Genomic DNA, 27,100 nt, shown 5'->3' with positions numbered 1-27,100 from the left:
TCTGATAAGCTTTCATATTTTAATAAAGATTTGACCTCAGTTTTATAACTACTGCTGCACAATTTCATTTTTTATTGTTTTATGAACTTTTAATTTATTAATTTTCAAATATAGTATATTCAGAAACAAGATCATGAATAACAAGTTTTACCATTTTCATAGGTGGAGAAGGAAACCACACTTCACTACAATTCCAGTCACATAGACCTACCAACCACTCAGCAAACCAAACACATAAACACACAAAACAAACATCTCCGATAAGGCTAAATAAAAAAAGCCTAAGCAGAGAGACTCCAGCAGACACCCAGAAGCAGCCGCTAAAACAAAAAAACAAAACACATAACACACAATGCACAGCCAGTGTGCAGAACAGACAGCCAGCCCCCCTAGGCTAAAACAGGATACACCTGATACTGTAATAGGGTGACGTCATCACAGGCACACTGACGCTCCCCCGGCTGCTGAGCTGAACAGGTCACCTCACCAAGAATGATGCCACAATATGAAGACAAATGATCAATTTTCACAAATTGCTTAAGTATTATTGGTGGTAGGGGGGGATCCAATGCCTGTTGGGGATGACCTGATGCTAGATGCACGTTTCTCAAAATCTCGCTTAGCATGGAACATCGATATCTGTGTGCAGTAAACCTGGTTGGTTCAAGGCCCGCTTTAGCACTACCAGGTTATGCCTTATACCATCATATTATTTAAAGCCTGAGAACCGAAACACAACACACAACAGGAGGGGAGATATCAAAGATACCTTACCTCCAGTTCACAACAGTTGGTGGCACAGCACTAAGCATCAGAGATGTGCAACTAAACTATGGTAAAATAAAACTCCAGTTTATAAACTGGCTACAGACCACCCTCCCAAACCCAGGAACCCCTTGGCCTTTGCCCTGACACTGGAAAATGGCAATCCTGAGGTCTCTGCAAACCATTATATTGGGGTGACTTTAAATCACCCAAACATAGATAGGTAGTATTACTCTAGTTCCAACTCCTATAGCCCTAAGGTGTTCACAGAATTTATAAACTCTATGGAATTATGGAACAACTTTGGTACCTCCACAAGAGGAAAACATACTGGACCATCACATCACCAACATAGGGGACTCTATGCTCAGACCAGTATGCTGTCCTCACTGATCAGACAGACCATAAAACTAACTGATACATCCGTTCCGGCATCCCACCCCCACCCACTGCCCGAAAACAACTTAAAAAACTTTGGAACAGGTGGAATCCTTCAGCCCGGGCCTGTGGAAAATCCCCAGCCCACAGAAAATCCGGCGCAGCCTTCATCTATGAACACCTTCAAGGCTACCATCACATCATCGTCATAAATGCAAGACCAAATCAATCCAAGACCAAGACCTCGTCCTGTGTGGTGTACCCCAGCCGCCAAAGCAAATATACTACAATAAGAAGGGAGAAGCTACTACAGGCCATGACGGAGCAAAAAATCAAGGTAAAATATCTCTCTGATCAATATTAGCAAAAAAACTACAAAAACTCACGAAAATCGTCTAAAGGCCAGCTTGAGAGAGGACACTAAGGATAACTGCCAGATAATTTTTAAAGGCACTGCTTGGTTGGGAATGAACAGATATGCTGGTTCCCAATCCCCAAATGACTTAAAAATACACCAACAAAAAATACACCAAACCCACAGACATTGCCTGCAGGTAACATCCCTCTGACCAGGTTCAGGCAAATATCTCCCCCTCCCACCAAAGGGCAAATATCTGTCCCAGATTGCCCCTGAAGGGTCAATCTCCAAGGATGCTTCAAGCATTCCAAACCTCTCCAAAGCAAATCAACACTGCAGCATCAATGGGGACCCAGCTGGTGCCATGAACTCCATAACATCCTAAACAGAAAAGGCTAACTACTAAACATAAAACTACTGTTCAATCTCAGCCTTACGGGATATGTACCCAAGTGGTGGTTGGTCCCTCTCAACTCAGGTGGTGGTGCCTCAGCAGTCCTGGAAACTATCACACATGACCTGACTGGCTGGGTGCAAGCATCATAAAGGATCATATGGACCCCTCATAAATAAAGATATTGGGAGTGACAGGACACTGGATCACCTCCGAGATTCCAGCTTTGGATCCTTTTTCCCTCACCCTCTCTTAAACCTTTGAATTCTTGGTCAAGGGGTCACAAGGCCATTGTGAGGAAGGTGGTCCTCCCAGCCTACCCGGAGAAAACAAAGCCTTCATTACAATACACTTGGGCATTATAGATAAGCTCACCAGCTTAAATATAAACCCTATGTTACTTAGATGGTTACTGTAAACCTTGGCTGAAGGACAGAAACCCCACAGAATTGCTGGAGCCATGTAAGACTAGACTCCAAACCAGTTACAGTGGCATCAAGGCTCCTGGGATCCAGGACCTCTCTTGTTAGTAGTTCTGAGAGGCAGGCCAACACGGAAGGAGGCTCAGGCTGATCAAGTACGCAGATGACTGCAAACTGGGCTGCCGTCGACTCTTGGCCGCTGACACACAACTCCATCCCAGAGCCATGAAGCTAAACACCTCAGGCCCATAATTGAGTATAATGCCCCTTTTGGGATGTACCTTAACAGACACCTGCAGGAGACTTGAACCTCAGCTCAGCATTGAAATAAATAGGACATGCTGGAGGACAGAGCAGAGTCCTCCTCTTCAAGAGGAATCTTGATGAGTGGATCCCTGGTATCACTTCTGTGTCACTGTTAGACAGAGGCACAGTATACTAACCAAAATTAATTTGGCTAGGCTTATAAATGCCCTAGGCAGATAGCCTAGTATGAACCTATGAACCTATGAACCTATTAAATAGTAATACTTCAAGTAATGGAAATATGAAATACCAAAACTTTTTCATAGGTTCATATAATAGTACTAGGCTAAGTGCCCTTTTGGGCCATTTTAAGACTAGCCAATTACTCCATGTAAGAATCAAACCATGCACCTTGTGTTTGTAAGGTAAACACTTTAACCATTATGCCAACCCCCCACCCTTGCTTTGAGCAAAATCAGTATGATAACAGATAAGTTTAAAAACATTTAATTATTTTTATTCTTAACAATACAATAATCACATAATGTACTTTCCTCTTATTTAAAAAGATAAATCATATACAATTTCTTCTACACATTATTTTGCTTAACAAGAAAACTTGCAAAATGTTTGGATACCTTAAGAACTTGCACCAAATAATCTAATATGTTTACCTAATCTTTGTGAATTATAGTTTTCCTTTTAATCCTTTGTTTTCTTAGCACTGTTGTTAACCAGAGACAAAATTATGTCTATTGCAGTTAAATTAGAGTTTATTTTCTTGTGGGGCATGCAAGAAATACAAGGCATTGATAAAGGCCCAGTGATAATACATGATGTTAATAATGTTTGAGATGACTTATAGCAAAATTTGCAATGCTTTTACATTTCTGCACGATAGTTCTTTAAATTGACAAAGAAAATATTTGCTAAAATTGCTGATTGTTATGAACCAAAGTTTTTTCCACAGGTTCTTTAACACTTACTCACCTAATTGTCAATGAACCAGTGCCTTTAGATAAAATGGGCAAATGTTTCTACTCCAGAATGTTTCTTGTTGCAAAGAAAAGGTTTTCATGTAGACCAGTTCTAGATCTTTCCTTTCTCAATCTGTATGTGAAAGTATCAAAATTCAAAATGCTGACCCCTTGGTCTCTTGTTTCCTCTCACTCCTCCTTTGGGTGTCATTGTAAAATTAGATGTCCTTATCACTTTTGCAGTATTCTTCTGGGATATCCTTACAGGAATAGTTGAATGTCCGGCCAGCATACCAATCTCTTTACACCTTCCAGATCCTGTACATCGTATGTCCAACATGCAAGGCATAAGGTACATATGTGATGTATGAGAACTTAATCCTCAGAACCTCATTTGCTGCCAGTCTCAACACTGCTTTTAAATTCAGTATGCAAGCAGTTCATCGAGTTGATTCAACTACAGGACTTTCTAAAGATAAGTGCCGCACTGGGGTCTCTTCTTTCCTTTTTTTTTTCTTTCTTTTTAATTTAGTTTGCATGTCATCTAGGAAAGGAAAATGTGAGTGTGAGAGGCAGATTCCCCATAAAGATAGACATGGGAAGTGTCTTTTTTGTTTGGTAAATGCATGACCCTACACCATGTGAGACTCTCCATGTGTTTATCACTAAGACACTCTGCAGTCATCTGCCATCTCTTTCCATTTATTTGCAAAGCCAAAAGCTGTAGCTTTTGGTTCAGGGTGCCGTGGTTGAATCTGTCTGCCTCGATGTTCAACTGCCACGTATAAAGAAAGCCAAAAGGGCAGGTACTGACATTGCTGTCCAGTCTCTACTGGCCATAGCCATTGGATTGGATGAAGAACCCGAGTACTGTCCATTGCCAATGTCAGCTCTCTCTGCTGTGACCCAGTTGGGGGCTGACACAGAGCCGTCTACCTGCACATCCTCTGTGGCTGTGACTATGTCATTGGAAGCTGACACAGAGCTGTCTACCCACACATCCTCTGAGGCTTTGGCTATGTTGTTGGAGGCTGACACAGAGATATCTATCTGCACATCCTCTGAGGTTTTGACTATGTCTGGTGCAGATATGGGGGGGACCATGGTTGATTATACTGGAGGGGCCAAGGGGGATTCCCCATATACTTGCTGGGGAAGAGGTGCCTGGTACCCTCATTGAATCTGGATAGGAGTTTGAGCAACCTAGATTTGTTAAAGTTGATGTTCTTTTAAAAAAATAAGCAGAAAACTAAATGTGTGACCCCTGTAGCCAAGGATAGCCATTCATCAGGGGTTTTCAATGCTCTTATGGCTCTAACACCTCCTCAAGTATTACCTGTTCCTGCTTATGTTCCCTGGTCTTCCAATCCTTCAAAATGTACTAGGGATTCTGATTCATCTGATGAAGAGTTAGACTCTGGTAAGGAGTCATTGGCGTACTCTTCTCAGATCTACTTTCTTCATGCCCTGGAGTCTGAAGGAGAGGAGTCTCTTTTTCCTGACTCCTCCTGTGGAAGAACTGTCCTTTGGGGATATAGTAGTTCATATGATGGAGCATTTCAAGAGAGACTATGCCCACTTTCCTGATGTTCAAAAAAGGATATTATGAACTTTTGCAAACCGTTTCTCCTTGGCCTTCTGCAGTCCCTCCAGTGCTAAATTCCTTTTTGAGACCTCTGATTCTCAATCACCTACCCCTAAGAAGCTGGATAGGTTCCATAAAGCTCCTGAAGCTCAAGTATTTTTGAATATAACCACTTCCTCACAGAATCTGCTGATATGTCTTGTGTCACTGATAAACCATCCAAGTTGCTTCCCTCTTCTAAGCTTTTATCTTCTGGTAAGGGCAGCTTTGCAGTGGGCAGGTATGGTAAAAAAGTTTATACTTCTGATGCCTTAACTTTCAGGGCTATTAATTACTATTATTTACCAGACATATATGACTAGGCTCTTGTCTTCAAACTTGGGGACATTCTGGCTTACGTGCATGATTAGGAAGGTAAGGCTTCTGCCATTTCCCTTTTGAGCTGTGCTTCTCAGGTGCCTTGTTATTTCATTAAATGCAATTATGATCCTGATGGTGCCTCCTCTACATCAGCTGAATCTGGATCTGTAATGAGGAGGTGTTCTTGGTTGTGCCTCCACGCCCTGCCTGAAGATATCAAGGATGAATTATTAGACTCCCCCTTAGGCAACCAGAATCTCTTTGGCAGTGCTGCTGCTGAATTGTTTAAGACCTTTCATGATAACAGTAAAGTTATACAGGTTCACAGGTGATTACTAGGCTAACAGTACAAGAGCCTTTACAAGCCTAGCCAATAATACCCAGGATATGACAATACTATATCTTAATGCCCCAGATATGGGATGGGGTAGTATCAGGGTAATGGGTCTTTGGGTGTTGGAGCCCTGAGTCATTTTACAGACTGCCTCTGTCCATAAGGGACATGATCAGTACTCTGGGAGTGAATTTATGGTTCCCCATCCATTTATCCAAATTCTTTTTTGAAGAATGTGAGGGACAGGCTTTGTTTGTTGAAGATTGAAGTTTATTCCATAAGCGAAGCAGCATTTGGGTTATGAATCTGTTTCTCCAGCAAGTTCTGTTAGAGTCACATATAAGGTTCAGGTCCATGGAACAGGTAACCCACACATAATTTTTCTAATAGGATCGCAGGTGAAAGGATTGCATGCAAAAACCCAGGATTAATCCAGGGACCTTTAGATCCAGTCTAATGTTCTCCCTACTGAGCTATTTCTGGAAAACATCCTTTTCTCTCCTTTTCCCAAGTTTCAGAGAAATTATCCATCTAAGTGTTCTTTTGTCTTTAGGTAGTCTAAACAGCCTTCTAGGGGTAAGAGGGCTTCTAGGACAGTTTTTCCAGACAAGTCTTTTCAGAGTTCTAAGGGTCAGAAACCTCCTTTCCCTAACAAATCTGCTTCTCTGTGACATTCAGCCACTCCTACCCCTTGGTCAGATTCCTCTGTCCCTCAGGTTAACTCTTTCTTTTCCTGTTTGGGAACAGGTAGCCACAGCCGCTTGGGTGCTTTCCATTATCCGGAATGGTTATTTTATGGTCTAAAATTCCAGTTCTTCCTCAGCCTCCCCCTTGTCAGCTCCCACATTTTCCATGGTTGTTCAGGATCTGTTGGTGCAAAGAACCATCCAGCCTGTTCCCTCTTCTCAGCAGGCAACAGGTTTTTTATTCCAGAATGTTTTTGGTTCCCAGGAAGAAGGGGTCATGGAGTCCCATTCTAGACCTGTCTTTAATAAATACCTTTCTCAAGATTCCCTCTTTCAGGATGTTGTCTGTTCCGTCACTATTCCCTCTACTGATCCAGTATTCCCATTCATTGGAGTATCTAGTTCCTTTCTTTCCTTGTCTCAGGATTGAACTCCTCTGGTAGATTCACCAGATCTCTCTGAATCCAGGTCTGCATTTCCAAATTCCTGTCTTGTAGGTGACTCCCTTTTGGCCCAGACAGCACTGTTTTATCCTTATATTTCATCTGGCCAGGGGCAGTCATCACAAGGTAACTCATAGGATGGATCTTCTCACACAAGACAAGACAAGAGAGCTTTCATTCACCCTCACTTGACACTTAGGTGATGGGGTTTTGATTCATTTTAGACACCATTTTTCTAAGGATGTACCTCACATTTTATAGGATGCCAGAAAACCCACTGCTAGAAAATCCTGTGAGACAAAACTGAAAATATTTTCTATCTGGTGTCTCAAGCATGGCCTGGACCCTTTTTCTGTGGTATTCCTATAGTCCTTTCTTGTTTGTGTGAGTTGCTCAATTCTAGCTTGGCATATTCACCTGTTAAAGCACATTCCTCAGCCATTTATGCTTGTTTGCTTCTGAATCCACCTCTGGTTTCTAGTTTTGAAGTCAAACAATTTCTGAAAGGTGTGCTTGATATTCAGCCTTCAAGAAAGCCAATTCCTCCTTCTTGGAACCTTAGTTTTTTTTTTTCTTAAGAAATTGACTCAGTCCCTTTTGAAGCTGCAGTTTCCTCTTCCCTACAATATTGTACTTGGAAGACTATATTGTTGGTGGCTCATAGTTCTGCCAAGACGGTCTCTGAACTTGAAGCGTTTGTGGCAGTTACATGGCTCTTAGTTCTGCAAAGGCGGTCTCTGAACTTGAAGCATTTGTGGCAGTTACACTTTTTTTTCACAGGGACAGAGCACCTCTTTGTTCCAGTCCTTCTTTTATGGCCAAGGTGGTTAATGATTTGTCCTTAAATCAGTCCACTTGTCTTGCTTCTTTATAACCTTCTCCAAAGAATCCTACCGAGAGGGTTCTTCACACCCTGGATTTACACAGGCAGCTCAGACATTACCTAAAAAAACAAAATATATCCAGAAATCTGACAGACATTACCTAAAAAAACAAAATATATCAGGAAATTTGATAGACATTACCTAAAAAAACAAAATATATCCGGAAATCTGACAGACATTACCTCAAAAAACAAAATATATCAGGAAATCTGACAGACATTACCTAAAAAAACAAAATATATCAGGAAATCTGACAGACATTACCTAAAAAAACAAAATATATCAGGAAATCTGACAGACATTACCTAAAAAACAAAATATATCCGGAAATCTGACAGACATTGCCTAAAAAAACAAAATATATCAGGAAATCTGACAGACATTACCTAAAAAAACAAAATATATCCGGAAATCTTAGCTGCATTTCATTTCTTTTCATACCATAAAATTGGGTTGGGATGTCTAATCAAACCATCTTCTCCTGGATTTCTAAGGCCATTTCTTTGTGTTACTCTTTTCATGACAAGCAGCTTTCTGATTCTATTCATTCATAGGTTCGTAGAAATTACTAGGTTAATGGCTCAGGAGCTCTTACAGGACTAGCCGTTGCTACCCAAATTTTACCTGATTTTTGATCTCTAAGGGCTTGAGGATTGCTTATGTTTGTCTGTACCTTTTAGTGTTTTACAGACTTCCCCTGTCCAAAAGTAACATGGATGCTACCCCAGGGGTGAATTTATGATTCCCCATCCATTCACCCAAACTGCATTTGAAGAGACTCAGGGAAAGTCTCTGCTTTATGTGACTAGGCAGCCTGTTCCAGAGAAGGGGTAATCTCTGAGACACATATCTATCTTTCCAGTATGTTTTGTTCATATCACAGACCAAGTTTAGATCCTCAGATTGGGTGGCCTTTGTATAGTTTGTCATGTGAATTTATAACAGTTCCATCAGAGCTGGATTTGAAAGTGTCTTGTAGGCTAGGCATAGATCACCCCTTAATAGTCTGTAGGAGTAAAGAGATAGGGTTTTAGTTCATCTGCATAAGATATGTTGTTTACACCCTCTATTCTTTTGTAAGTAACCTCTGAGGCTGCTCCAGCTGTTGCAAGTGTCTATTCAAGTACATGCTGAAAGATGCATTGTATCTGATTATTTATTTTTAAACACACCTTTATTGAATTATTACTGATTATTGGACTGATGAGGGCCAAGTACAGTGGGACTAAAACTTCCTTAGATCTAGATGCCATGCCTTTACTTATAAGCTGTGCCACATAGAAGGACCTCATCACCACTGTGGATATATGGCAGTCAAATTCAAGGCTGCTATCTGTCTGTCTACCTAGATCTCTCACCTCTGAGTGCACTCTTAGGAGTGGTCAATTAATGCTGTAATTTGCAAGGGTATTTGATTTCCCCAAGTGTATAATTATGCATTGTTTTGCATTTCGTTTTAGGCCATGGCTCTGGCACCAATCATTTGTCAGAGCCAGACCCTTCTAAAGGATATCTACATAACTGGGGGATTTATTGTCTACCCCCAGCTTGTAGTCATAGCAGACTTAGTCAGCCAAAGGCCTTCTACATTAGCCTTGACTTCAAGGAAGTATATTCCAAACAGGAGAGGTCCCAGCTCTGAGCCCTGTGGTACACCACTAGTAACTGGCCTCTTGCTGCATCTGGATTCTCCCACTCTAACAATATGCATGGATTTATAACCAGTTTATCTATTATGCCCAAGTGGGGAACTGTGTCAAATCTTAGCCAGGTCAAAATGGGCAGTATGTACTGTTTTGCCTTCATCCATAGCCCTAGTGACTTTCTCAAAGAAGTCCACCAGATTGCGTAGGCACAACCTGCCCTTGACAAAGCTGAACTGGGTTGGACCCAGTATTTGGACATTTCCTATGTCGTTATTTATCAGGTCCATGATTATTCTTTCCATAGCCTTGTATATATGACTAGTCAAACTTATGAATCTGTGATTTCCAAGGTCTGTTGATGGTCCCCCTTTATGCTGAAGGGTAACTGTTGCTGTCCTCCACTCCACAGAGACAAAGCCAGTGTGGAGGATGTGGTGAAACAGAGATCCTAGTGGGCCTGATAGGCCCTGTTTCAAGTTTAAGAGGCATCCTGGGATATTGTCAGGACTCATTGAAGACATGTGTTTAGCTTTAGAGAGCGCAATGCTAACATGTTCTTTTGTAATGACTGGTAGAGGAGTGGTGGAGGGAATTTCTTGAGGGGTAACCGGAGGTGATGGGGAGGTGAAATTTAAGTTGAATTTATTGGCCAGCAGACTTGCTGTATCTTCTGGCTGAGTCATGCCGTCTACAACTAACTCTGCACAACAGTGAATATTGCCCTTAAGATTGCAGACATAACTGAAAATGCCTTATGATTATCTTTATCTTGTGAGGCTATTTTTGCCTCAAAATTTGCTTTTCATGGCTTGACAAGTCCCCTGATTTGCTTGTTTAGACTAATGGGGGAGTTTTTGCTCTGTTGTGCACATTATCTCTTACTTCTACATAGGATTTCCTGTCTTTTGTTGTGCAGCCTATTTATTCCAGGGGTCCACCATGGTTTCTTGTTTTTGTGGTTTGTACTTGGTTTATTTCAGTCTGGTACTGTGGTTTCTATGTGGCTGTTTACATAGTCATACATGGATTTTGTGTACTTCTCTGCATAGGCTTTGGGAGTTTTCTTTGTTTGGAGAAGCTTGGAAATTAGCTGTGCTGTCATTTAATAGCAGATAGTTTGCTTTAGAAAAGTTTTTAAAGGTTTTAGGGTTAAGTAGAGGTTCTAGTTTTATATTTATTTCAAGATAAACCATTTTTTGATCTGATATAACCAGCAAGGACATTACAGTTGGGGGGATGCAACACTCTTCCATATTTCAAGTACAAATTCTAGGATATTTGTACCCCTAGTGGCAGTATAGATGAGCTGCTCCAGGGCATTTGCATTGACAAAGTACAGAAATCTTTACGCCTGCATTTAGTGGTCTTCTATGCCTCCCTGTTAATGCAGGGGTAGTTGAAATCAGCCATGAGTATGGTATTGGGCTGAATGGTAAGTGGTTTTATTACATTCAAGTATGAGGTATGGTTTTCCTGATTCATGTTGGAGGACCTGTAGCTAGCAAGGATATGGTAAGGGATTTTTCCTTTAGTTAGCTGAACATGGAGTAACTCAAGCATGCCATATTGTTTGACCAGTCTTGAGTTGTGTTTATCCTTTATGTAGATGGATACACCTCCATCTTTTGCCCTTTCATGTGCAGTGGGTGGTTAGAACATGAGAAAGGCATTACAGCTTTGCACTGCTGGAGTGCATCCTGTGGCTTTGAACAATGTAACTGCACAGGTGTCAGCATTTTCCTGGGTAAGAAGTGCTTTCAGGGAATGTAGTTGCTTATTCAGACTCATAGCATTGAGCAATAACACCTTTAGCTTATCCTGAGTGCATTTTGCTGTCTTGGAAGGTTTGTCTCTTTAGCAATGCCTAAAAAACAGGGTTGGATAATGTTTTGACCAATATCCAAAAGCCTAGTGATGACAGGTGAAGGCCATCCCTGGCAAAGCAGCAGGGCCAGTCAATCATGTTCTCCCAAGCTGACAAATATTGGACCCCTTTGGAATGACACCAGTAGCTAAGCCAATTATTAAAGGCAATCATTTTCTGTTGGTATTGTGACATCATTCTTGGAGAGGTAGAATGCTCCTCACTGCTAGGCTTATACCAACCTGTGACACATATTCTGAGAGTTCAATCATGTCTCTCTTCATATAGTCCAGGTAGGTACATCCAAAGTCATTTACATCCACATAGATTATGTCTGAGTCATACTGGTATTTGGGGTTTAATGACCTGAGGGCTTGCAAGATCTGGCAAATCCTGGCTAATAACAGGCAGCTAACTGTAACCTTCTTCTTATCCAGCCTGGTGACAGGGACATCAATGTGTCTAATAATGGAGTCTCCTATGACCAAAATATTGGGTTGTGTGGTGTTACGTCTTATGGGCTTGGTAGCTGAGACACTATGAGATGTAGTTTTATGTGTTGGGGTGGGAGTTGTCTTGTTTTGTGTCCTTCAGGAGTGTCTGAGGCCTTTGAGGTTTGGGTAAATTACATTTGAGCACCTCCAAATATGTGGGTCTTTGTGTATGGTCCTTAGTAAGTGCGGTGGGCATTGTATGTGTATCACTGACAAGTTGTTTGGTGTTTTTTGTGTCTGTATGTGGGAGTCTTGCATCCAGTGACATAGGTCCATAAAATCATAGGCTAACGACCACTAGGACCCATATAAACTTAGCTGTACAACTCAAATGTGACCACAAATTTCATTTATGTAGGTGGTGATTTACTGACTGTCTCCATCCATCAAAGACATAGGACCCAGACCAGGGTGAATATGAAATGACCCATCCATTGGTCCAAGTTGCTATTAAAAAGGGATAGGAAGGAACTCTGCTTCACATGATTAGGGAGCCTGGTCCAGAGAGTGGGAATTCTCTGAGAAACATATTTGTATCTCCAACATGTCCTATTTATGTCAAAAGGAATATAGGTCTTTCAGTCTAGTAGTTCTGATGCTGTTTGTTTTGTGGATGTGTAAAGGTTCATCAAAACAGGGACCAGGGATGTAAATTTGCCAGGCAAAGATCACCTCTCAGAAGTCTGTATGACATTGAATAAAGAGACAGGGCTTTGAGGTGATCAGTGTAGGATATTGTTTTTACTCCCTTATCCTTTTTGTAAGGAACCTTTGTGTAACTACATCTCTCACATACTGTATTCATATTTTCAGAATTAAGTGATTGTCAGTGAGCAGGAGGCAATTGCTGCATTGCCTCAGGATGAATGTCCATTAAGCTAGATGCAGAGATTGCAAGAAAGTGTCTATCCATAGTTGTAGGTCCTTAATATGTGCTTCACAAGGAAATAGACTGGAGTGTGTTTGCAATGAGGATGAGGAATGGTTGCATACATAGTGTAATCTACAGCTATCCTATGCAATGAGGCTGCCCAGTGCAAAAACAGTTGCTCTTTCAGCAGCAATTGTTCTCAGTGCTGTAATAATGTAATCTAGTGCTAGCTAAGTGAGGCAGTGCTGCTTAGCACACAAACTAGTTGCTTTTTTAGCAGCAATTGTTCTGAGTGCTGTAATAATGTAATCTAGAACTAGCTAAATGAGACAGTGCTGCTTAGCACACAAACTAGTTGCTCCTTGAGTAGCGCAGGACTGTGGAAACTGTCGGGCAGCTTTTATGGGGAAAAGTACAACTTCTAGTGATTGTGTAGACACAGGGCACCACTAACCTCCGCTAAAAGGAGGAGCAGTGTTGGGCAAATGCGAGGCATATATGCAAGCAGAAAAAAGCAATTTTAAATATACGCATGCCAATTAGGTAAGCACACACTAAGATTTCCGTTAGCAATTACCAGTTCATATAGGTGAAATCAGCCTTCTCCTGCCGCAAGAGGGAAGGCTTTGACCCTCTTGATGTAAACTGACTGGTCTGGAATGGAAGTGTTAAGGAACCACAAAAATAGATACCAAAAGCACTGAAAACAGCAAATACAATGTGGTTTGAATATTGCAGTTGCAGAACAGCAGCCCTTACAGCAGTGGAAAAAATGCAACTTGAAACTCTAAGCAAGTGCAGGAAAAAACTTTAAATAGTACAGAAATCTTAGCGAATGCAATGAAAACAAGCAGTTCAAGTGCTAAATAATACTTAATTTAATTTTTCTTGGCAAGGATGACTTCAGAAGCAAGCAAAATCTCTCAAACTCTCTGGTATCACTGCCAGGTGAAGAGCAGCTTTGGCTAACTCAGCCAAGACTCCTGCAAATGCGAGGCTTGTATACAAGCGGTTTTAAACTAAATATGCCCACAGGCCAATCAGGCAAGCACACAGTAAGCTTCGCACCAGCAGTTCCCAGCTTGGATAGATGAAATCATCCCTCCTCCTGCCACAAGAGTGCAGACCAACCCTCTTAATGTAAAATGACTGATGTGGAGCCTAGTGTTAGGGGAACCACAAAAATACATGTCTAAAAGCACTGAAAACTGCAGATACAATGTATTTAGACTACTACAATTGCATAGCAGCAGTGGAAAAAATGCAACTTGAAACTCTAAGCAAGAGTAGGAAAAACAATAAATGGCTAGAGAACAAAAAAACAGTTTATGTACAAAAAATTCCAGATGTTTTTAATAGCCAGACAAATCAGATAGAGCAGTTTGTTGTTCACAGAGTTAACGTGTGCCAAAATGTTCATGCTAATTCTACCAGGGCAGTAGACTCTGCTGGTGCTTTTTCAAGGGTCTGGATACTAGATCTATCTTGAAAGCTGCTACTTGGTCTTCTGTTCACACTTTCACCAAATATTACAACTCGTGCTATTTCTAGGGCCAGAGCAGGTTTTGACAGGGCCATTAGAAGGCTGTTCTGTGGATTTGTCAGAACAGTTAGGTTGGAATGAATTATGCAAGCAATAATGCCCGACAGGGTGTGTGTTGATGTGTGATTAACACCCACCCAGCACTCCTGGAAGGGCATTAATTACACATTAACACACACCCTGGAGGTCATTATTGTGCTTTGAGAATGGGCTGTCTGTAAGGTCATTGTGTTCTACTTGCTTATTTAATTTTTAAGTACTATATTATCTTTTTTATATATTTTTAATGTAAAATAGTTCCTCCGTCTAATGTTTCAGAGTTACTGTAGTATATGTTAATAGTGATGGAGGAAGCATTTTATATTAAACATATATAAAAATAATAATAGTACTAAAAAATAAGCAAGTGAAACACAACAATTTTACATACAGTCTGTTCTCTTTCACACACATACATATACACACACACTGTCTCCTCTGTTTTCATACATGCATTCACTCATAGGTTCATAGGTTCATAGGTTTATACTAGGCTATCTGCCCTAAGGCATTTATAAGCCTAGCCCAAAGTTTTGTGGCTTACGCCACCCCTTATATGAAAAAATACTGTGCCCATTAGTTTGTTGTGCCTCTGTCCAGCAGTGACACAGAGATGATTCCCGGGGTAAATCTACGATCTCCCATCCACAGGTCAAGATTTCTCTTGAACAGAGCCAGCGAGGTGCTCTGCCTCACATGGACCGGGATTTTATTCCACAGCATAGGGAGTCTCTGAGTGATAAATCTATCCCTCCAGCACGTCCTATTTATATCCGTGCTAAGGTTTAAGTCACTTGCTCTAGTGGTTTTGGTGGATTTGGATTTTTTGAGGTGGAGCATGTCCATTAATCCCGGGTTGGACATGGCCTTGTATATCAGGCACATGTCACCTCTGAGCAGACGGTATGCGACTGAATAGAGCTGGAGTTTCTTCAATCTGGCAGCATATGACAGATTTTGGAGTCCCTTTATCCTTTTGGTGAGGAACTTTTGGGGTCTCTCCAATTGCTGCAGATGTTGGGTGAGATACATCCCGAATGGGGCATTGTACTCGATCATTGGTCTGATAAGTGAAGAGTACAGGGGAACAATGACCTCACTAGATCTGGATGTGAATCCCTTCATGATCAGGTGGGCAATGTAGAAGGTCTTTCTAACCACTTTAGAAACGTGAGTGTCAAAAGAAAGGCCACTGTCAACCTGGGTCCCCAGGTCCCTGATAACCTCTTCTGTGCTTAGTGGATTGCCGCCTATATGGTAGCTTGGGGTTACCTTGTTTTTCCCAAAGGGTATGACTATACATTTTTTGGCGTTTAACTTCAGGCCATGGCTCTGGCACCAGCTATCTGTTTCCGTGAGTCCCTTCTGAAGGATATCCGTGTCCGATGCACTTTCCACTATGGCGCCCAGTTTGCAGTCGTCTGCAAACTGTCAACCAAAGTCCTCCCATGTTGGCCTGTACTTCTGAGAAGTAGATGCCGAACAATAGGGGGCCAAGGACCGAGCCCTGTGGGACACCACTTGTGACCGGCTTGGAGTATGACAAAGCGCCAGCAACTCTAACCCTGTGGGTTCTGTCCTTAAGCCAGTTTGCAACCCATCTTGTGACATATGGGTTTACATTTAAGCTGGTAAGTTTTTCTACAATACCCGAGTGGGGTATTGTGTCGAAAGCCTTTGCAAGGTCAAGGTAGGCTGTATGGACTGCCTTTCCCTCATCAATGGCCTTGGTGACTGTTTCCATTATGCTCACCAAGTTCAAAAGGCATGATCTGCCCTTGACGAAGCCAAACTGGGTCGGGTCCAATGTCTGCAAGTCCCCTATATCTTTGTTTATGAGCTCCATTATGATCCTCTCCATAGCTTTGCAGACTAGACTTGTTAAGCTTATGGGGCGGTAATTACCAGGGTCCGTAGAGGCACCGCCTTTGTGGAGTGGGACCACAGTTGCTGTACGCCACTCCTTGGGCACGTATCCTGTGGTAAGGCTGAGATTAAACAGCTGCCTTATGTGCGGGTTTAATTCCTCATTTAGCTCGTGTAGCACACAGCTGGGGACACCATCCGTCCCCTTGATGCTGTGTTTTTTGCTTTTGAGAGAGCAGCCTTCCCCCGCGCCTTTGAGATGTCTGGGGGGCTACACCCCGCTGGGGTAGTTATCTCTCCTTTAGGGGAGGGGGGTGAAGTTTGCACTGAACCTGTCTGCCAGTATGTTGGCAATGTCTGTGGGTTCAGTGATTTTTGTATCATTTTGGACTAATTCTGAGCATATCTGGGAGTTTCCACCCAGGTTCCTAACATAGCTGAAAAAGGCCTTATGATTGTCCTTTGAATCCATGGCAATTTTTCTCTCAAAATTGTCCTTAGTTGATTTTATGAGTGCTCGTATTTTTTACTAATAATGATCAGGGGTGACTTCCCTTTTATGGATTTTGTTCTATCATGTAATAGCTTTCTCCTCTTATTGTAAAGTTTGTTAATGGCTGGGGTCCACCAGACTGGACGCTTGCCCTTTGTGGAAAGAGTCTTGGTTTTATTTGGGATTGCCTGATCTATGCAGTCCTGGAGGTGTTCATAGAAGGCATTTGTAAGGGCTTCCGCAGCTTGGGTTGTGGTTTCCACTGGCTCAGGGGCCTTGAAGGATACCACACCAGTCTTGAGTAGTGTGAAGTTTGCTTTAGAGAAGTTCTTCACTGTGGTCTTTTTGTTTGGGGTGGGGGCAGGATGTGGATTTCCAGTGAGATTAGTTTATGATCAGATCTCACCAATGAGGGATATACTTCCGTGTGGAGCATTTTGTCCCCATGTTTGTGATAATGAGATCTAGTATATTTTCTCCTCTCGTGGGAACAGTGACTAGCTGTTCCATGGCATTTGAATTTATGAACTCCAGGAACCGTTGGGCTAGAAAGTTAGGGCTTGAGTAATGTTCCCAGTCTATATTCGGGTAGTTGAAGTCACCCAATATGATGGTGTTTGAAGATACATTTATACCCTCCAGTGTCTTCAGGAAGGCTGTGTGGGGTTCCTGAGTTTGAGAGGGTAGCCTGTAGCATGCTACAATTTGTAGAGCAGTTTTGCCTATGGTTAGTTGCACCTGGATGGTTTCCGAAGCTTCGTGCATTGCCACCAACCTGGAGGTGTGGGTATCCTTTATGAATATGGATACACCCCCTCCTTTTGTGGTGTGGTCCGGGTTTTGGGGCCGGAACGCATGATATGAGGTAAAACCTAATAGTGCCGGGGTGCTCTCAGGAGCCTTGAACCAGGTTTCAGTTACAGCACAGACATCGATTTTCTCCATACTGAGAAGGGCCTTGAGTGTGTGCATTTTGAGATTTAGACTTCTGGCATTGAGCAGCATTACCCTCAGTTTCTTCCCATTTTTGTTTTCTAGGGTGGTAGGTTTAGAATTTGAGCCTTGCCTAAAAAGGCACTATGGGGTGGCAAGAGCCTTAGCCAATATCCGAATCCCAGGGTGACAGGTGCAAGCCATCCCTTGCGAAGCAGCGTGGCTTGTCAAGCATGTCATCCCAGGCAGACAGACACTGGATCCCCTTTGAATGACACCAGACATTAAGCCAATTGTTAAAGCTGATCATCTTGTCTCTATATTGTGGCATCATTCTTGGTGAAGGAAGGATACTGCTCAGGGTCAGGGTCATACCTGCCTGGGCTACATAATCAGAGAGCTCCTCTATGTCTCTTTTCATGTAGTCCAGGGAGGTACGCCTCAGGTCGTTCACACCAGCATGGACAATGACTGTGTCATATTTGTACTTGCCGTGGAGTGACCCGAGTGCTTGTGTTATGTGGCGGATTCTAGCACCCGATAGGCAGCTTACTGTGACCCTCTCCTTGTTCAGCCTGGTGAGTGGGACGTCAGTGTGTCTGACTATGGCGTCACCTATGACAAGTATGCTTGGTGTTGTATTTGGCCTTAAGGGCTGTGACTGCTTTGCACACTGATTTTGTGGTTTATGTGTTGCTTGTGGGGTGTCTTGAGGTAGCAGTTGTTTGGGTGTCTGCTTTGGAGGCCTCTGCTATTTAGGTAAGTTTTTGCTCAGAGCCTCCGAGTATGTCTTTGTGTGTTTATGTGTTTGATTCAGTGGTGTGGTAGCATTAGGTGAGGCTGGTTTTGTGGTGTGTGTAGTTGCCTTCTCCTCCTGTCTGGTCTTGCCAGTCCTGAGTTGAGAGAGCTCAGCCTCCAGTTTGGCTAAATAGCTGCATCTCTCGCAAGTATTTGTGTTATGTGGGAGGAGGAGAGAGTTGTCTGTGTACATGAGGCAATTGTAACATTGCCTCAATATTCCCAGATTCACCAACTGGGCAGGAGAGGATGCCAGCATCTGGCCCTTCGACATGCTAGAAAAATTAAGAAGTTAGGTATGAGACTGAATAAGAGAGGACTTAGTAAGGAAGTGGGTACTCCTGGGGGGGTTTCGCAAGTGAGGGACTTTGTATAATATAGAAGTGACAAGTGCTGAGCTTTTTTTTTTTTTTTGAGGAAAAAAAAAAAACTTTTAGGAACAAGTGCTGCGCTTTTTAGTCAAGGGATATACTGTTTAGGTTACTAGTAGAGCAGTTCTAAGGGAAAGAATGAAGAACAGACTTTATGGAGCCAGAAAAAGTTTAACCTTGTTAAACCAGCGCTGCCTGATGCTGCTCTAGTGGCAACTCCGCGCTAAATCGCGCTAAAGCACGCTAAAGCGTGCTTTATAGCAGGGGGCTGGAAAAGGCAGGAAATGACCCAAAATGGCCACTGAACTACAAGTTACTGTCTTAAACCACTCCTCTGAGGACAAACAGGCAGCTCAGTACTCCCCACTCCCACTGGTGAGTAAAGAAACTTCCCCCTGACCAAACAAAGAAAATGGAGAAGTACAGAAACCAAGACAAAGCCCAGGGATCAGCAAAATCTGATCACTGGAACAAACTAGCCAGGAAAGTTAGGAGAACAAGAACATTTTTTTTGTTTTTTCAAGTTTTTTTTTCACAGACAGAACAGAAAACACAATAAATTCTTTGCTTTTCGATTAAATGCTATCAAAAGCTAGTACACTTGAGTGTATTAGCCTGTAGTTTAACTTTTAAGCAAACTTAAACTAAGAATTGCAACCAACAATTAAAGCTTATAAAAACAGGAAAAACAGGTAATACCACTATAAAATAGACAGAAACAGTCGTCGAATAACACAAATGGTCGAAAAATGCAAGAAAAAATACTTAAAATCTGGAAAGATTGCTTTTTCCTTTCTCTGCTGCTTTAGGAACTCTGCTGGATACCACGAGGAGCTGTGCTGAGTTCTCTACAGCCAGAAAAGCCTGCCAAAGCGTGCTTTATATCAGGGGGCTGGAAAAGGCAGGAAATGACCCAAAATGGCCACTGAACTACAAGTTGCTGTCTTAAACCACTCCTCTGAGGACAAACAGGCAGCTCAGTACTCCCCACTCCCACTGATGAGTAAAGAAACTTCCCCCTGACCAAACAAAGAAAATGGAGAAGTACAGAAACCAAGACAAATCCCAGGGATCAGCAAAATCTGATCACTGGAACAAACTAGCCATGAAAGTTAGGAGAACAAGAATATTTTTTTGTTTTTTTCCAAGTTTTTTTTTCACAGACAGAACAGAAAACACAATAAATGCTTTGCTTTTCGATTAAATGCTATCAAAAGCTAGATCACTTGAGTGTATTAGCCTGTAGTTTAACTTTTAAGCAAACTTAAACTAAGAAGTGCAACCAACAATTAAAGCTTATAAAAACAGGAAAAACAGGTAATACCACTATAAAATAGACAGAAACCGTTGAATAACACAAATGGTCGAAAAATGCAAGAAAAAATACTTAAAATCTGGAAAGATTGCTTTTTCCTTTCTCTGCTGCTCTAGGAACTCTGCTGCTCTAGGAACTCACACAGGATCATTGTCACACTCTCTCAATCTCTGTCTGATACAGAGGTCTTCTCTGTTTACATACATGCATTCAGTCACACATCATTCTCACTTTCTCTCTCAGTCTCTCCATCTCTCTCTCTCTCTCTCACACACACACACACACACACACACACACACACACACACACACACACACACACACACACACACACACACACACACGCATACATACACACATAGTCTCTCTGCTTTCATGCATGCATTCATGCACACATGCAGACAGACACAAAAACACACACTTTTCTGTTTAGCTCGATCAGTCACATCTCTCTCTCTCTCTTACTCTCATACATGCATGCACTCTCACACACATGCTTTATTTTAATTTTTTCGGTTTTATTTTACACTCGCTAAACAGCAAAAGCGCTGCTTAGGAAGTGTAAAATAACGGCTCGCTTGCTCTCACTTTCACTGACATGCACACATACACTCAAACACAGTCAGAAACACACACACACACACACACACACACACACACACACACACACACACACACACACGCACACGCACATACACACACTCACACACATACACACACACACACACACACACACACACACACACACACACACACACACACACACACACACACACACACACACACACACAAACCTATCTTTTTTTTTTTAGTTGTCTTCTTTTTTATATTTTACACTCACTAAACAGCAAAAGCGCTGCTTAGCGAGTGTAAAATAATGATGGCCATTCCGTTTTCTCAGTCCAAGCTCCATGGTGGCTTGATATGCTGCCGTAAAGCAGCAGACTCATCCTTCTCAGCGGGCATTACTTGTGTAATGTCCTGCTGGAGAACGCTCATTCTCCAACCAGGGTACTGATGTACAGTTTGTCCATTGTCTAACTTATATTAAAAGCAATGCATTTGTCTGTGAGTCAGAAAAAGCTGGCTCAAGACTTATTTGTCTCCCTTTCCAAATTCTATTGTTCTAGTTTACAATCAAGCCAAAATTAAAACAGCTAACATGCACTAAGTTGAATTTTGTATAAAAACTGAATTCATTAGCAAATAAGAAATAAATTATTAACGTAATTTTGTTTTGGCATCAGTTAATAAAACTTAACGTGCAGTACAGAGTGAGTCAGAAAAACACCAAATTACTTACAGTGGTTCTTGGCAATATGGAAAGGCATGCAACATACCAAGTTGTCAAAACAAATTTAAAGAGTCCAGGTTTAAGTCTTTTGGTCCTCAGTAGGCACCATGGAATAGTTCTGCATTTTCTGTACACTCTGTCTTTGGGGAGCTCCACAAAACAGGTGATAATTCCTGGCACCTGGATGCTGGCTCCTTTAATAGGTTGAAATCCAGTTCATTAGCTGGGAATCTTGATTAAATGATCCTGTCTGGCACACTTCATTTTCCCCCACTGAGAATGGATCAACCATTTTGGATTTGCCAGTCCCAGTGTTTGCAAGATACAGTATCTCAGTCTGGTTCCTTCTCCAGAGTGTGGAAAGCTACGTTAATCCTTCCGCTGGGCCCTGTCAGCAAACAGCAGGCAAGTATGACTGGGGCAAGAAGATAAAACATCTGAAAGTCAGAAGTCTGTCTCTGGCTGAATCCAAGTCTGATTCTGCCTGACTGCCTCAAAATAACTGACCAAATGACAGTCAGAAAAAAGAATGATGGAATAAGTCCAGTACCACTGCACTATATATATCTTTGCAGGACAAAGAGGGCTTGGAATTTCTTTTGTTCTGTTTCTGATGAAGTCTAGCTTTTGCCTTAGCTGTTTATCTTACTATAGTACAATATCTCTTTGATTAACAACACATCTTGGAAAAGGAGGACATAACAGAGATCACTTGCTGTACATTGAGTTTATTAACGCTTTCAGACTTCTTGACATATTTATGCCCGAGAAACAAGATGGCACATAATTTCATGTATCATCTCAGTAGTTTTATGTATATATGGCACCTGTTTGACTGTGCAGAAGACAAGGTACTCACTTTAGATTTCAAGCTGAGGTTAGCAGATGGAGCCCTATGTTTCAGACTCATATAGCATATTTGTTTTTGGACATTCCAGAGGCCTCTTTGCTAGGCAAAACAGCTGTTAATTGCATGCTGTTTGTTGAAGCAGGATGTATCTTTTAAATGCCTTATATATTTTAGTATTATTATAGGATATGGCAGGAAATAGCAAGATTCATAGATTATTGCTAAGCTAACTGCCCTCATGGAACATTTTTTAAGCCTAACTAATTACCCCCTGTGAGATTCAAACCTTGCACCTTGTGTTGCTAAGATAAGCACCTTAACCATTACACCACCCTCCAGCCCTGTGATCCAGGATGAAAACAAAACCATATAGAAAGGCAGAGTAAATAAATGTGATCAAGACACCGTAACAAAGGCACTGTATATGCAATACTCGATACTCAATGGTATTAGCAACAGTGAAGGATGTAGCAATAACAGCAATTCTAATGACAGCCATAGCTAACAATATCAGTAATACATGCATTTATTTTCCTTTTCTATTAAAAGAGCTAATCCTACAGCTTCCTCCCCTCACACTTTCTAGTAGCTTCTGTACTCTCCCAAGAGTGAAGAATACTACAGCAGTGATAAGGGCAGACATAGTACAGTTGTGTAAGATCTTACCATAACAGTAGATACACACACACACACACACACACACACACACACACACACACACACACACACACACACACACACACACACACACGCACACACACACATATATACACATATGTAAAAGTTAAAGTAAATCCTTTACTGTTTGTCTTGAGTATTATCATTGCTATTACTGCAGTGTAGTGCTTCTGTTGTTAGTTTCTTTGTCTTAGGTAAGGATGTTTTGTTGACATACCACTCAACTGTCCCTGATTTTCAGGGACATCCCTGATTTTAACTCAAATTTTAACTCTGTCCCTCTTAACCCCTCCTAAAACTAGTGACGTTTGGAGGAAAGGTGGTGAATTACACTTAATGAATAATGACAATAATTAAAAGTTATAAACTTCTTTTATTTCAGATAATGTGCATTAATTCATATGCTCTGATACTGTCAGTGTTTCAAGTTAATAGCACTAATATTTTAAAAGTGTCCCTGATTGTTCCTGATTTTTTCTTGACTTGTCCCCGATTCTGTTGAAATTTGTCCCCAATTGGTTCAGAGGTCTGTTTGTTGACCCTTTTATTTTTGTATAGTTACTGGTCAGTGTGTTGGACAGAGTTACAAGTTTCAAGAAGTGTTTAGACTGCAGCCACAAAATCTGCCTCAGGGTCCTCATTGTCTCCTACTGCCTGTGGTAGCACACGTGGATACTGATTGTGAGGCATATGCACTTTTAGGCAAGAGCACTTCGTGGGTGTAGGGACAAGTTAGTCCTAAAGAGGCTTCTTCCTGCCCAAACGTGCACTTCTGCTCTTTATTCCTCTTTTGAGACTCCTTCCCTGGCTAAGAAAACTGAAAGACCCACACCATCCAAGGAAAAGAAGGCAAAACCCAATGAAAAAAGAAGTAGAAAAGAAACTCAAGAGATCCAGAAAGTGGTTACAGTATCGAACAGAACTTTTAGGTCCAGCACCAAAAACTCCAAAGTGTTCAGATCCAGGAACTATTTGGAACTATTTTGTATCTAATTTTAGACACTTCATCACCATTTCTCACCAGAACCAATGAGTCCTAGGCTTCACTCTCCCTTCCTGTAGGAGAGGCATTAATCTCAACCACCTTCAATGGCTTCACCTTTGAGATCCTTCCTTTCTATGAGGACCCTTACATAAGCAGATGTCGACAGGATGATGCAAAGTTTCTTCCAAAAGAAGATTCAACCGGAGATCCTGCCACTGCCTTACCATTCAGGTGCCCTGTATATATTTCCATCTGCCCCTCCATTGCCTTCTCCTGTTCTGGTGTGACCTTTGAATGTGAAGCCTTCCCTGAGCACTGATATCACAGCTGAAAGCCCTTTCACCTTCGGCTCCAGTGCTATCCCTTACTTCTGGTGTGACCTTTGAATGTGAAGCCTTCCCTGAGCACTGATATCACAGCTGAAAGCCCTTTCACCTTTGACTCCAGTGCTATCCCTTACTTCTGGTGTGACCTTTGAATGTGAAGCCTTCCCTGAGCACTGATATCACAGCTGAAAGCCCTTTCCCTTCCCTGAGCACTGATATCACAGCTGAAAGCCCTTTCACCTTCGGCTCCAGTGGTATCCCTTACTTCTGGTGTGACCTTTGAATGTGAAGCCTTCCCTGAGCACTGACATCACAGCTGAAAGCCCTTTCACCTTCGGCTCCGGTGGTATCCCTTACTTCTGGTGTGACCTTTGAATGTGAAGCCTTCCCTGAGCACTGATATCACAGCTGAAAGCCCTTTCACCTTTGACTCCAGTGCTATCCCTTACTTCTGGTGTGACCTTTGAATGTGAAGCCTTCCCTGAGCACTGATATCACAGCTGAAAGCCCTTTCCCTTCCCTGAGCACTGATATCACAGCTGAAAGCCCTTTCACCTTCGGCTCCAGTGGTATCCCTTACTTCTGGTGTGACCTTTGAATGTGAAGCCTTCCCTGAGCACTGACATCACAGCTGAAAGTCCTTTCACCTTCGGCTCCGGTGCTATCCCTTACTCTCTCAACTTTAATTTTGCTGGATCTGCTGGAGTCTCTGAGCAGAAGCTTCAGGACCAGGACTTCAGGGATGGGTCAACTCCAAAGGTTTTGGATCTGACTTTCTCCCTCAGTACTTCAGGGCCAAATAGCTTGGCTTCATTGTCATCCTTGGAAGGAGGGTGGGACAGACTATAACCTGCCCCTCATATCTCCTCTACAAATCAGAGTAGTGCTCCTTCAACCCTAATATCATCCCTTCCATTCAGGGATGCTTCTTTTCTGGCATGGGTGGCATTTCAAAGGGAAGACTGTTCAAGATTCTTGGTCACTCACAGAGGCCAGTCTTCACATCAGTGCCTTGGAGCACCTACACACATTGCCAACATACTGGCCGACAGGTTCAGTGCAAACTTCTCTCCCCCCTCCCCCCCAAAAGGAGAGATATCTATACCAGAGGATTGTAGCCCCCCAAACATCTCCAACGCCCAGGTGAGAACTGCTCTCTCCAAGGCAAAAAACACAGCATCCATGGGACCGGATGGTGTCCCCGGCTGTGTGCTCCACGAACTCAATGAGGAATTAAACCCGCAGTTAGGACAGCTGTTTAATCTTAGCCTCACCTCAGGATGGCGACTGTGGTCCCACTTCACAAGGGCGTGCCTCATTAGCTTGACAAGCCTTATCTGCAAATCCATGGAGAGGATCATAATGGAACTCATAAATAAAGACATAGGAACTTGCAGATTTTGGATCCAACCCAGTTTGGCTTTGTCAGGCAGATCATGCCTTTTAAACTTGGTTGACTTTTTGAGACAGTCACCAAGGCCATTGATGAGGGAAAGGCAGTCCATACAGCCTACCTTGACCTGGCAAAGGCCTTGGTATCATCGAAAAACTCAACAGCTTGAATGTACACCCATACATCACAAGATGGGTTGCAAACTGGCTAAGTGACAGAACACACAGGGTCAGAGTTGCTGGAGCCATGTCAGACTCAAAGCCTGTCACAAGTGGTGTCCCACAGGGCTCAGTCCTGGGTCCACTCTTGTTCGGCATCTACTTTCTGAAGTACAAGGAGGGTTATGGCTGACAAAATTTGCAGATGACTGCAAACTGGGCAAACACATCTGACACAGATATCCTTCAGAAGGGCCTCACAGAAATGGATAACTGGTGCCAGAGCCATGGCCTAAAGTTAAATGCCAAGAAATGCATAGTCATACCCTTCGGGAAAACAAGGTTACCCATAGCTACCATATAGGTGGCAATCCACTGAGCACAGAAGAAGTCATCAGGGATCTAGGGACCCAAGTTGACAGTAGCCTGTCGTTTGACACTCATGTTGCTAAAGTAGTTAGGAAAACCTTCTACATTGCCCACCTGATCATGAAGGGATTCACATCTAGATCAAGGGAGGTCATCGTCCCCTGTACTCATCACTCATTAGACCTATGATTGAGTACAATGCCCCATTCGAATATATCTGACCCGACACCTGCAGCAGCTGGAAAGGCCCCAAAAGTTCCTCACCAAAAGGATAAAGGGTCTCAAAATATGTCTTATGCTGCCCGACTGAAAGAACTCCAGCTCTATTCAGTCTCATACCGCTTGCTCAGAGGTGACCTGTGCCTGACATATAAGGCCATGTCAAACCCAGATTTGATGAATATGCTTCACCTCAAAAAATCTAGATCCCTCAGAACCACAAGGGCGGGAGACTTAAACCTTGACACGGTTATTAATAGAACGTGCTGGAGGGACAGATTCATCACCCAGAGACTCCCTATGCTGTGGAACAAAATCCCGGTACATGTGAGGCAAAGCACCTCGCTGGCCTTGTTCAAGAGGAATCTTGACCAATGGATGGGAGATCGCAGATATACCCCAGGGATTACTTCAGTGTCACTGCTTGACAGAGGCACAGCAAAATAATAGGCATAGTTTTCTTCAAACTAAAGGGGTGGCTATGGGCTAGGCTTATAAATGCCCTTGGGCAGATAGCCTAGTATGAACCTATGAACCTATGAACCTATGAGATGAGGGCAGTCTTCCTAGTATTGCGGGCCTTTCAGGACGCTCTCCTTGAGGTTGTGATCTCTAGCCAAACAGACAACATGGTGGTAGTCTTCTATATCAACAAGCAGAAAGGAACCCGATCATATCCATTTTGCTGGGCAGTCAAGAGAGTGTGGCAGTGAGCAATGCATTCTTATTGCTTTCTCACTACAATGCACATCTTGGGGACATCT

General features: G+C 42.4%; 1 protein-coding gene across 1 annotated transcript in view; it reads left to right on the top strand.

Annotated features, from left to right (window-relative positions):
- Positions 1–27,100, top strand: part of STAB1 (stabilin 1) — a 2,761,215-nt gene that overhangs the window by 968,736 nt on the left and 1,765,379 nt on the right. The window lies entirely within an intron of this gene.

This window comes from Protopterus annectens, chromosome 7.part1 (assembly GCF_019279795.1).
Source record: "Protopterus annectens isolate FY-2018-M chromosome 7.part1, PAN1.0, whole genome shotgun sequence".
Taxonomy (NCBI): Eukaryota; Metazoa; Chordata; order Ceratodontiformes; family Protopteridae; genus Protopterus; species Protopterus annectens.
Note: the sequence above shows the minus strand (reverse complement) of the source record. Positions and strands in the feature narration are given on the sequence as shown.